The sequence below is a fragment of the Cetorhinus maximus genome, unplaced genomic scaffold (assembly GCF_964194155.1).
Source record: "Cetorhinus maximus unplaced genomic scaffold, sCetMax3.hap1.1 HAP1_SCAFFOLD_388, whole genome shotgun sequence".
NCBI classification, from domain to species: domain Eukaryota; kingdom Metazoa; phylum Chordata; class Chondrichthyes; order Lamniformes; family Cetorhinidae; genus Cetorhinus; species Cetorhinus maximus.
Genome location: NW_027596334.1, coordinates 11,960 through 24,919, shown reverse-complemented (window position 1 = coordinate 24,919; position 12,960 = coordinate 11,960). Strand labels below are relative to the sequence as shown.

The following is a 12,960-nucleotide window of genomic DNA, read 5'->3' as shown; positions in this document are numbered from 1 at the left end:
GGGAAACAGTTTCTCCTTATTTACTCTTTCAAAACCCCCTCATGATTTCAAACACGTGTATTAAATCTCCTCTTAACCTGCTCTGCTCTGAGGAGAACATCTCCAGCCTCTCCCTGTACAGTAATATTTTTCGGTGTAATAACAGGTTTCCTATTGTCTTTCTTTCAGATGCCTCAGGACAACCTGAAGATGACAAACAGACGGGTTTGTACATTCTACAATACAGAAACGTTCATCGTAACACTCTGCACCGGTTTAACACTACCCTCTAACTGGTTAAAGATCCTTCCTGAGGAGATTTGGGGATCTGGTGGCGTAGTGGTAATGTCACTGGGCTAGTAATCCAGAGGTCCAGGCTAATTCCCCGAGGACACAGGGGTTCAAATCCCATCAGGGCAGCTGGTAGAATTTAAATTCAATGAATAAAATCTGGAATTGAGAATTAGTCTCAGTAACGGTGACCATGAAACTATCATCGATTGTTGTAAAAAACCCAACTGGCTCACCAACTCCCTTTAGGGAAGGAAATCTTCTGTCCTTCCCTGATCTGGCCTTTCGCAGCCATGTGGCTGACTCTTAACTAACTGCCCTCTGAAATGGTCCAGCAAGCCGCTCAGTTAAAAGCAAAATAGCGAGGATGCTGAAAATCTGAAATAAAAACAGAAAATGCTGGAAAACAGGCAGCGGCATTAGTGGAGAGCGAAACAGAGTCAATGTCTTGAGTCCGTATGGCTTTTCAGGTTTTAAGTATAGATTAAGAATCAAGATCAAGGACCAGCCTTCAACTAAGCTAGGTTAGCTTGTTAATCAGAGAACTGCCTGGAGTGGCAGTTATCTGTCAGTCACCTGAAAGCAGTTGGTTCAAGTTGTGTTAATTACTGTAGCAGGAAGCTAAACTAGCCAGTGACTCATCAGAGGGTCTATAAAAGAGACAGGCTTTTCAAGCCACATGATCAGTGAGGGGGCTGCGAGGAGGCTGATGACTCTGCCGGAGTGAGATGGGGACTGCAGCAAATTAGGTTCATGTGGGAATCCAGTGCATGGGGGAAAGAGGTGTGGCATACATAGGAATTATTCTAAGTTAATCAAGTGAGTTATTAAATTAAGTTGCAAAAACAACACAAGTAACAATGGCAGGACAGGCGTTATGTTGCAGCTGTGGAATCCACTTTGGTGGGAAAAACAGAATGGCAGAGTATTATTGAAATGGTGCTAGATTGGGAAATGTTGGTGTACAAAGGGACCTGGGTGTCCTTGTACACCAGTCACTGAAAGTAAGCATGCAGGTGCAGCAAGCAGTTAAAAAGGTAAATGGTTTGTTGGCCTTCATTGCGAGAGGACTTGAGTACAGGAGCAAGGATGTCTTATTGCAGCTGTACAGGGCCTTGGTGAGACCACACCTGGAGGATTGTGTGCAGTTTTGGTCTCCTTACCTAAGAAAGGATATACTCGCCATAGAGGGAGTGCAGCGAAGGTTCACCAGACTGATTCCTGGGATGGCAGGATTGTCGGATGAGGAGAGATTGGGCCGACTAGGCCAATATTCACTGGAGTTTAGTAAAAGGAGTGGGGTCTCATTGAAATGTATAAAATTCTGACAGGGATAGACAGACTGGACGCATGGAGGATGTTTCCTCTGGGTGGGGCGGTCTAGAACAAGGAGGGGTCACAGTTTCAGGATACGGGGTAGACCATTTAGGACTGAGATGAGGAGAAACTTATTCACTCAGAGGGTGGTGAACCTGTGGAATTCTCTACCACAGAGGCTGTGGAGGCCAAGTCACTGAATATATTTAAGAAGGAAATGGATAGATTTCTAGACTCTAAAGGCATCAAGGGAAATGGGGGGAGAGTGGGAGTGCGGCGTTGAGATAGAGGATCAGCCATGATCACACTGAACAGCAGAGCAGGCTCGAAGGGCCGAATGACCTGTTCCTGCTCCTATTTGTTATGTTTGGAAGATGGATGAGCAGATTGGCCATGGCACTGGGGTACAGGAAGCTGTTCAAGCAGGGGGAGCACACAGGAATGGAGTGATAGTGAGGTACAGTATAGTGAGGGGGATTGACACTGTTCTCCGCAACAAAGAGCGAGAGTCCGGACAGATGTGTTGCCTGCCCAATGCCAGGGGTCAGGACATCTGCTCAGGGCTGGAGAGGAACTTGCAGTGGGAAGGGGAGGATTCAGTTGTCGTGGTCCATGTAGGTACCAACGACATAGGCAGGATGAGGAAGGAGGCTCTGCACTGTCAGTATGAGGAGCGAGGTACCAAATTAAGAAGCAGAACTTCATAGGTAATAATCTCTGGATTATTACCTGAGCCACATGCAAATTGGCATAGGGCAAATAAGATTAGAGAGAGCAAAGTTTGGCTCAGAGACTGGTGTGGGAGAAGTGGGTTCCGCTGTGTGGGGCACTGACACCAGTACTGGGGAAAGTGGGGGCTGTACCGTTGGGACGGTTGACACCTGAACCGTGCTGGGATGAGTGTCCTCGCAAATCACATAACAAGGGAAGTAGAGAGGACTTTAAACCAAAGAGGGGTGAGGGATCAAACTTGGGTAGATGTAGCAATTCAAAGGGTAGATTCAAGGTAAACGACCATCATAGTAATATGGAAAATGATGGTCATAGGTTAGCAGGAAGGGACAGAGAGATAAAACCGAAGAATACACCAACAGTCAAGAGCAGATGTTACAAAGGTAACAAAAAGATAAAACTGAAGGCTCTCTATCTGAATGTGCGTAGCATTCATAACAAAGTAAATGAATTGATGGCCCACACTGAAGTAAATAAATATGACCTGTTAGCAATTACGGAGACGTGGCTGCAGGATGACAAGGATTGGGTCCTGAATATTGAGGGGTACATGACATTCGAGACGAATAGGAAGTTAGGTAAAGGTGGAGGGGTAGCACTGTTAATCAGGGATGGCATTGGTGCAATAGTTAGAGATGACCTTGGTTCAGGAGATCAGGATGTAGAATCGGTTTAGGTGGAGATCAGGAATAGTAGGGGAAAGAAGTCACAAGTGGGAGTGGTCTACAGGCCCCCTAACAGTAGCCACAATGTAGGATAAAGTATACAAGAGATATTGGGTGCTTGTGATAAAGGGATGGCAACAATCATGGGTGATTTTAATCTATATAGAAACTGGAAAAATCAGATTGGCAGTCATAGCCTGGATAAGGAGTTCATAGAGTGTTTTCTAGATAGTTTCTTAGAGCAGCACGTTCTGGAACCAACCAGAGAGCAGGTTATATTAGACTTGGTATTGTGTAATGTGACAGGATTAATTAATGACCTCAGGGTAAAGGCACCCCTAGGTAGCAGTGACCACAATATGATTGAATTTTACATCCAGTTTGAAAGGGAGAAGAGTGGGTCTAAGACTAGTATTTTAAACTTAAGTGAGGGCAACTATGTGGGGATGAAAGCTGAGCTAGCTAAAGTGAACTAGGGTATGAGGCTATGGGATAGATCAATAGAGAAGCGGTGGCAGACATTTAAGGGGATATTTCAGAATACTCAGAATAAGTATATTCCTCCTATAAAGAGAAATTCTAAGGGGTGACCCACCATCCATGGTTAATGAAAGAAATTAAGGAAAGTATCAAACTTAATGAAAAAGCATATAACTGCGCAAAGATGAGTGGCAGGTCAGATGATTGGTCAGAACATAAAGAAGAGAAGAGAATGACTAAGAGTAGCAAGAATTTCTACAGGTATTTAAAAAGGAAAAGAGTGGGTAAAGTGAGTGTTGGTCCTCTAGAGAGTGACAATGGGGAATTAATAGTAGATAATAGGGAAATGGCGAATGAAATGAACAAATATTTTGCTTCTGTCTTCACTATAGAGGATACAAAAAAACGTTCCAGTAATAGCTGTAAATTGGGAGGTGGAGGGGAGAGGGGAACTTGGTCACAGGGAAGCAAACTCTTGGAGCTGTGGGCTGACAAGTCTCTGGGTCCAGATGGACTTCATCCTAGGGTCTTAAAGAGATAGCTAAAGAGGTCTGAGGTGCATTGGTGTTAATTTTCCAAAATTCCTTAGATTCTATCAGATTGGAAAGTAACAAATATAACCCCTCTATTCAAGAAGGGATGGAGGTAGAAAACAGGAAACTATAGGCCAGTTAGCTTGATGTCTGTCGTAGGGAAGATGTTAGGATCGATCATTCAAGAGGTTATAGCCGGACACTTAGAAAAACTCAAGGTAATCAAGAAGAGTTTAACCAATTTATTGGAGCTCTTTGAAGGAGTAACATGTGCTGTGGATAAAGGGGAGTCTGTAGACGTGCTGTATTTGGATTTCCAGAAGGCATTTGATAAGGTGCCACATCAAAGATTATTATGGAAAATAAAAGCTCATGGTGTAGGGGGTAACATATTAGCATGGATAGAAGATTGGCTGGCAGAAAACAGAGCGTATGTATAAATGGGTCTTTGTCTGATTGGCAGGATGTGACGAGTGGAGTCCCACAGGGGTCTGTACTGGGGCCTCAACTTTTTACAATTTACATCAAGGACTTAGATGAGGGGAGTGAAGACATGGTAGGTAAATTTGCAGATGACACAAAGATAGGTAGGAAAGTATGTTGTGAAGAGGACATGAGGAGGTTGCAGATGGATATAGATAGGTTGAGTGAGTGGGCAAAATCCTGGCAGATGGAGTATAATGTGGGAAAATGTGAAGTTGTTCACTTTGGCAGGAAGAATAAAAAAGCAGAGTATTACTTAAATGGAGAACAACTGCATGATTCTGAGGTGCAGAGGGATCTAGGTGTTCTAGTGCATGAGTCACAAAAAGTTAATATGCAGGTACAGCAAGTAATTAAGAAGGCTAATGGAATGCTATCCTTTATTACGAGAGGGATTGAACATCAAAGTAAGGATGTTATGTTTCAGTTATACAGGGCATTGGTGAGACCGCACCTCGAATACTGTGTGCAGTTTTGGTCTCCTTATTTAAGGAAGGATGTAAATGCATTGGAGGCCGTTCAAAGGGGGTTTACTAGATTGATACCTGGAATGAGTGGGTTGTCTTATGAGGAAAGGTTGGACAGACTGGGCTTGTTTCCACTGGAGTTTAGAAGAGTGAGGGGTGATTTGATTGAAGTTTACAAGATCCTGAACGGCCTTGACAAGGTGGACGTGGAAAGGATATTTCCTCTTGTGGGTGAGTCCAGAACTAGGGGGCACTGTTTTAAAATTAGGGGTCGCCCTTTTAGGACAGAGATGAGGAGAATTTTTTTCTCTCAGAGGGTTGTGCGACTTTGGAACTCTCTGCCTCAGAAGGTGGTGGAGGTGGGGTCATTGTATATTTTTAAGGCAGAGGTAGATAGATTCTTGTTAGGCAAGTGAATTAAAGGCTATCGGGGGTAGATGGGAATGTGGAATTTGAAACACAAACAGATCAGCCATGATCTTATTGAATGGCAGAGTAGGTTTAAGGGGCCGAATGCCCTACTCCTTTCCTAATTTGTATGTTCGTAGGGTTCTTCTTCAGAGCCCCAGGGCAATTAGGGATAGGTATGTCTGAATCCTGTGAAAGAATGAAAGTAAATGCTCAGTGTGAGACGCAGTGACAAGACTTGGAAATATCCCAAGATGGAATTCCCATCCTGTGAGGATGGAGCTGATCAGCGTCCTCCCAGTATAGATACATTTAAAGGAGCTGGACAAGTGTATGAGGGAGAAGGGAATCTAGGGTTATGATGGCAGATGAGGAAAGATGGGAAGAGGCTCGAGTGGACTATAAACACCAGCATGGAGTTGTTGGGCCGAATGGCCTGTGTCATTGTTGTATATCCTCTGTAATCCTATCTGGAAATTAACATGCAAGTACGATAAGCAATTAGGAAGACCAATAGTCTATTAGCTATTGATCACAAGGGATTGGAGTATAAGAGTGAAGAAGTCTTTGTGCAACTATATCAGGCATTGGTGAGACCACACCTGGAGTATTGTGTACAGTTCTGGACCCCTTGCCCAAGGAAGGATGTACTTGTCATAAAGGGAATGCCATGAGGGTTCACCAGACCAATTCTTTGGCTGATGGAATTGGCCTATGAGTAAAGATTGAAGAGACTGGATCTATGTTCCCTGGACTTCAGAACCATGAGAGTTGATCTCATTGAAAAATATAAAATTCTTAAGGGGCTTGGCAGGGCAGTTTCCCCCTGGCTTGGGGCCTAGATCCCGGGGACACAGTATCAGAATAAGGGGTCAGCCAGTTACCACTGAGATGAGGAGAAATGTCTTCACTCAGAGGGTTGTGAATCTTTGGAATTCCCTACCGCAGAGGGATGGGGATGCTGTATGTGACTTTTTGAGAGGACAGGCAGGAAGGAAAGGGTGGTGGGGTAGCTTTGTTAGCACGTGATGGAATAAACACAATAGCGAGAAATGACCTTGGATTGGAAGATGTAGAATCCATATGGGTGGAGGTAAGATATAACAAGGGGAAGAAGACACTAGTGGGAGTAGTTTATAGGCCCCATGACAGTAGCTACACTGTAGGACAGAGAATAAATCAAGAGATAATGAGGGCAGGTAAAAAAGGCAGTGCACTAATGATGGGTGACTTTAGTCTTCATGTAGATTGGGAAAATCAAATTGGCAGAGGTAGGCATGAGCAAGAATTCATAGAGTGTATTCGGGACAGTTTCCTAGAACTATGTTCTGAATCCAAACAGGGATCAGGCTATTTTGGATCTGGTAATGTATAATGAGGCAGGTTTAATAAATGATCTCAGAGTAAAGGATCCCCTAGGAAACCGTGACCATAACATGGTAGAATTTAGCATTCAGTTTGAGAGTGAGAAACTTGGGTCGGAAACAAGTGTGCTAAACTTAAAGGTAATTACAATGGAATGAGGGCAGAGTTGGCTGGAGTGGACTGGGAAAGGAGTTTAGCAGAAAAGACAGTTGATGAACAATGGCAGACGTTTAAGAAAATAGTTCATGACTCTCAACAAAGATATATCCCAGTGAGGAAGGAGGATTCTAGGAAGGGAATAAACCAACTATAGTTAACCAAGGAAGTTAAAGATAGTATCAAATTGAAAAGAAAAACATACAATGTGACCAAGATTAATGGTAAACCAGAGGATTGGGAAAGTTTTAAAAGCCAACAAAAGATGACCAAAAAAAAAGGAGAAAATAAACTTTACGGGTAAACTAGCAAATAATATAAAAACAAACAGTAAGAGCTTCTTTAGATGTATGAAAAGGAAGAGAGAGACCAAAGTGAACATAGGCCCCTTAGAGATTGAAGCTGGGGAAATAATAATGGGGAACCAGGAAATGGCAGAGGAGTTGAATAAATACTTTGCTTCAGTCTTCACGGTAGAAGATACTAATAGTATTCCAAAAACACTAAATAGTCAAGGGGCAAAAGGGGGCGGGCAGGAAATAAATACAAAAATGATCACCAGAGAAAAAGTACTATGGAAACTAATGGGGCTAAAGGCCGATAGGTCCCCTGGACCTGATGGGTTGCATCCTAGGATATTAAAGGAGGTAGCTACAGAGATAGTGGATGCACTGGTAGTAATCTTCCAAGAATCCTTAGATTCTGGAAAAGTCCTAGAGGATTGGGGAACGGCCAGTGTAACACCCTGATACAAAAAGGGAGGGAGACAAAAATGGGTAACTATAGGCCATTTAGCTTAACATCTGTCATTGGGAAAATATTGGAGTCTATTATAAAGGATGAAACAGCAGAGCATTTAGAAATACATAATCTAATCAAGCAGAGTCAGCATGGCTTCATGAAGGGGAAATCATGCCTGACAAATTTAGTAAAATTCTTTGAGGATAGATAAAGGGGAACCAGTAGATGTAATATATTTGGATTTCCAAAAGGCGTTCGATAAGGTACTGCACATAAGGTTACGTAATAAGATAAGAGCCCATGGTTTTGGGGGTAGTATATTAACATGGATAGAGGATTGGTTCACTAATAGAAGACAGAGAGTTGGGATAAGGGAGGCATTTTCAGGATGGCAACCTATACCTGTGACGTGCTACAGTGATCAGTGCTGGGGCCTCAATTATTTACAATAAATATTAATGTCTTAGGTGAGGGAAGTGAATGTACTATCAACAAGTTTGTGGATGACACAAAAATAGGTGGGAAGGCAAGTGGTGAGGATGACACAAGGAGTCTACAGAGGGATATAGACAGGTTAAGTAAGTGGGTAAAAACTTGGAAGGTGGAATATAATGTGGGAAAATGTGAGGTTATGCACTTTGGCAGGAAGAATAGAGGAGCTGAATATTATTTAAATGGAGTAAGACTGCAGAAAGTTGCAGCACAGAGGGATTTGGGGGTCCTTGTGCACGAATCACACAAAGCTAACAAACAAGTTCAGCAGGTAATAGGGAAAGCAAATGGAATGTTGGCCTTTATTTCAAAGGGAATGGAGAATAAAAATAGGGAAGTCTTGTTAAAACTATACAAGGCACTAGTTAGACCACACCTAGAATACTGTGAACAGTTTTGGCCCCCTTATACTGAAAGATATACTGGCATTGGAAGCAGTCCAGAGAAGGTTCACTAGGTTGATCCCAGGTATGGAGGGATTTTCTTCTGAGGAGAGGTTGAGTAGGTTGGGCCTGTACTCATTGGAGTTTAGATGAATGAGAGGCGACCTTATTGAAACATAAGATTCTTAAGGGTCTTGACAGGGTAGATGCTGAGAGGTTGTTTCCCCTTGTGGGAGAGTCTAGGACTAGAGGGTGTAATCTCAAAGTAAGGGGGTTGCCCATTTAAAACAGAGATGATGAGGAATTTCTTCTCTCAGAGGGTAGTGAATCTGTGGAATTCTTTACCGCAGAGGCTGTAGAGGCTGGGTCATTAAGTATATTCAAGGTGAGATAGACAGATTTTTAAGGGAATCGAGGGTTATGGGGAAAAGGCAGGAAAGTGGAGTTGAGGACTATCAGATTTTTGGACACTAAAGAAGTAAAGGGACAGACGGATAGGGCAGGAAAACCGTGTTGAAGTGGAAGATCTGCCACGATATTATTGTTTGGCTGAATGACTTCGATGAGGCCAGTGGCCCTACTCCCACTCCTATTTCCCAGGTTCCTATGTCAGCCTGGGAAAACAGAATCAGACTCATGTGCAGAACTTTTCACAGCCAAAAACTCACCCACGCTCGCCCTGCAGAATGTGGCTTTCGGTGATCGCTAACCCTTTGTGAAAGCCAACAGGAGGTCAACACCATCAGGAGGTGGGAATGGGATCTGGGAGGGAGTGAGATTCCATATCGCTTACTGTGTGATGCAGCTGGGAACAAGAGGAAGTGACTGAGGGTGAGGTGCAGGGGGACAGAGTCAGTCAGGTACCGCAGCCTCTGCATTTCAACATCCACATCTCTCGCTCTCTCTTTTCAGAAGTCTTCCTGACCCAGGACACAGCAAACAACTTCATAAAACGGCTAAAGCGCTCGTTGGAAATACCTGATCTACTGGAAAGGTCAGATACACGAGGAAACGTTCAATCTAAACCTAACTCCGAGGCAGTTACAGAGATATGGAGACAGGCAGATAGCTCCGTTAGTGAACCCATCTGGCTCACTAATGCCCTTTAAGGAAGTAAATCTCCTCACCCAGTCTGGCCTAGATGCGACTCCAGGCCCACAGCAATGTGGTTACCTCCTAACTGCCCTCTGAAATGGCCTAGCAAACCACTCAACTCCAGGGCAAATAGAAAGGGCAACAAATGCTGGCCTTGCCGATGACATTCACAGTCCATGTGGTGTAGGTACACCCACTGTGCTGTTAGGGAGGGAGTTCCAGGATTTTGACCCAGCGACAGTGAAGGAACGGCCGATATATTTCCATGTCAGGATGGTGAGTGACTTGGAGGGGAACTTCCAGGTGGTGGTGTTCCCATCTATCTGCTGCCCTTGTCCTTCTAGGTGGATTGGGTTTGGAAGGTGCTGTCTAAGGAGCCTTGGTGAATTCCTGCAGTGCATCTTGTAGATGGTACACACACTGCTGCTACTGTGCGTCAGTGGTGGAGGGAGTGAATGTTTAAGTGGTGGATGGAGAGCCAATCAAGTGGACTGCTTTGTCCTGCAAGATGTCCATCCACATCCATCCATCTACAAGGCACAAGCCAGGAGTGTGATGGAATACTCTCGCTTGGCCTGGATGAGTGCAGCTCCCACAACACTCAAGAGGTTTGACACTGTCCATGTAAGGAGCAGTGGGTTTAATGTTAATTGTAAGGAAGTCAGGGAACTCTGTCAACACAGACTGAGGCTGAACCCTCAGACAAGTCTGATCATATTGGAAGAGAATCGGTCTCAGCTTGTGGTGAATCAATGGCAATGAATTTGTGCTTCTTACCATTCCAGTATCACTGAAGGAGTCGGAGGGGCTTGGGAGAGAGTGAAGGAAGTCTTTGAGCAAATAACAGATTGAAAATTTCTCGATTAGGGAAAAGATGGATGATACAGCTCCCGACCAGATTCCTGTCCTCATCTGCTGTTGGTGTCAGCTTCAATCATTAACGAAACCCAGATAATAACCAATAGTTACATTATTTATTTACTGGGCCAGGTACACAATGAATTCAGAATCAGTATATCACATAATGCGTACAATATACCTACTGTACCCACTGAATTCAGGATCTGTATATCTCACACTGCGTACAATATACTCACTGTACACACTGAATTCAGAATCTGTATATCACAGTGTCCAATATACTCACTGCACACACTGAATTCAGAATCTGTATATCGCACCCTGCGTACAATGTACTGACTGTGCACACGGAATTCAGGAACTGTGTATTGCACACGGTGTCCAATATACTCACTGTGCACACTGGGCTGCAGCGGTTCAAGAAGGCAGCTCACCACCACCTTCTCAAGGGCAACTAGGGATGGGCAATAAATGCTGGGCCAGCCAGCGAAGCCCACATCTCGTGAATGAATAAAATAAAATAAATCAGAATCTGTATCGCACACTGTATCCAATAAATTCACTGTGCACACTGAATTCAGAATCTGTATATCACACTCTGTGCACAATGTACTCACTGTACACACTGAATTCAGAATCTGTATCACACACTGTGTCCAATAAATTCACTGTGCACACTGAATTCAGAATCTGTATATCTCACTCTGTGCACAATGTACTCACTGTGCACACTGAATTCAGAATCTGTATATCACACTCTGTGTACAATGTACTCACTGTATACACTGAATTCAGAATCTGTATATCACACTCTGTACACAATGTACTCACTGTATACACTGAATTAAGAATCTGTATATCACACTCTGTGTACAATGTACTCACTGTACACACTGAATTCAGAATCTGTATATCACACTCTGTGTACAATGTACTCACTGTATACACTGAATTCAGAATCTGTATATCACACTCTGTACACAATGTACTCACTGTATACACTGAATTAAGAATCTGTATATCACACTCTGTGTACAATGTACTCACTGTATACACTGAATTCAGAATCTGTATATCACACTCTGTGTACAATGTACTCACTGTATACACTGAATTCAGAATCTGTATATCACACTCTGTACACAATGTACTCACTGTATACACTGAATTAAGAATCTGTATATCACACACTGTGTCCAATAAATTCACTGTGCACACTGAATTAAGAATCTGTATTACACACTCTGTGTACAATGTACTCACTGTATACACTGAATTCAGAATCTGTATATCACACTCTGTGTACAATGTACTCACTGTACACACTGAATTCAGAATCTGTATATCACACTCTGTGTACAATGTACTCACTGTATACACTGAATTCAGAATCTGTATATCACACTCTGTGTACAATGTACTCACTGTATACACTGAATTCAGAATCTGTATATCTCATTCTATGTACAATAATAATTTTAATAAACATTCTGTTTTTCATATGGGGTCACTTTTAATAGCCTGACAAGTGTTAGGTTTACATGAGGCTCAAATCCAATCTTTGTTGGTCTCAATCACCATGCCCAAACACAATCTGACCATTACTGTTTGTAAAGTAAACTGAAGGACATTTATAGATGATCCCTTACTTTAGTACAGTTAATGGAAGTGAGCAATTGCAGACAATGCCTATAGGAAAAATGATTGTTTGTTTGACTATTTAGAGACAGCCCTTTACTGCAATATGATTATTTGTGTATTGAAATTTAGAGACAGTCCCTTACTGAAGTGTTACGTTTGCAGAGAATCCCTGACTGCAGTCTCGCCATTTATGAATGATTATTTAGAGGCAGTCCCTGACTGCGGTGTCACTATTTGAGTTTTGCGATTTAGGGGCAGTCCCTTAGTGTACTGTCACTCTTTGTGAATGACTATTTATAGACTGTCCCTTGTTGGGTATCAATATTTGTGAGTGACTATTTAGAAATTGTCCCTTATTATATATATATATATATATATATATATATATATAAGCGTATATAAGGCCTGCACCCGGTCAGCCGCACTCCGCTCGGGACTTCGAGGTTTGTTTGCCCACCTTGCTTCGGGCAGCACCCACAGTCTCAGCGCCAGGCTTCACAGGCAGCACCACATCACTGTTAGGGGGTCTCACAGGCAGATATCTACCCACCAGACCAACCGTAAGGCAGGGGGGTGGCTTTTCAATGGCTGCGGGGCTAGGGCTTGCTTGGGGAAGGGGGTGAAGTGGCCTCAGGCAAGGGAAGAGGCCGCAGGGTGAGGGCTGTACTGGGGAAGGAGGGTATCCCAGGGTGTGTGTGGGGGGCACATGTTGATCTGTGCAAGTGGCCTCAGGATGGTGAGGGCTGAGGTGTCAGTCTCCAGAGGAGATGAGGCCAGATGGAGATGTGAGGGTGTGTGAGAGAGAGTGAGTGGTGATGTCCCTTGAGTTGACAGTGAGTGAGATGCCAGTGAATGTGTGATGGGCTTGTGA

At 43.4% G+C, this 12,960-nt stretch overlaps 1 long non-coding RNA gene across 1 annotated transcript; it reads left to right on the top strand.

The window, feature by feature from the left end:
• Positions 1-99: 99 nt before the first annotated feature.
• LOC144673570 (uncharacterized) lies at positions 100-11,947 on the top strand. Its single transcript, XR_013574376.1, has 3 exons — positions 100-204; positions 9,405-9,486; positions 10,373-11,947. It is a non-coding gene; the product is annotated as an uncharacterized LOC144673570 (long non-coding RNA).
• Positions 11,948-12,960: the final 1,013 nt, after the last annotated feature.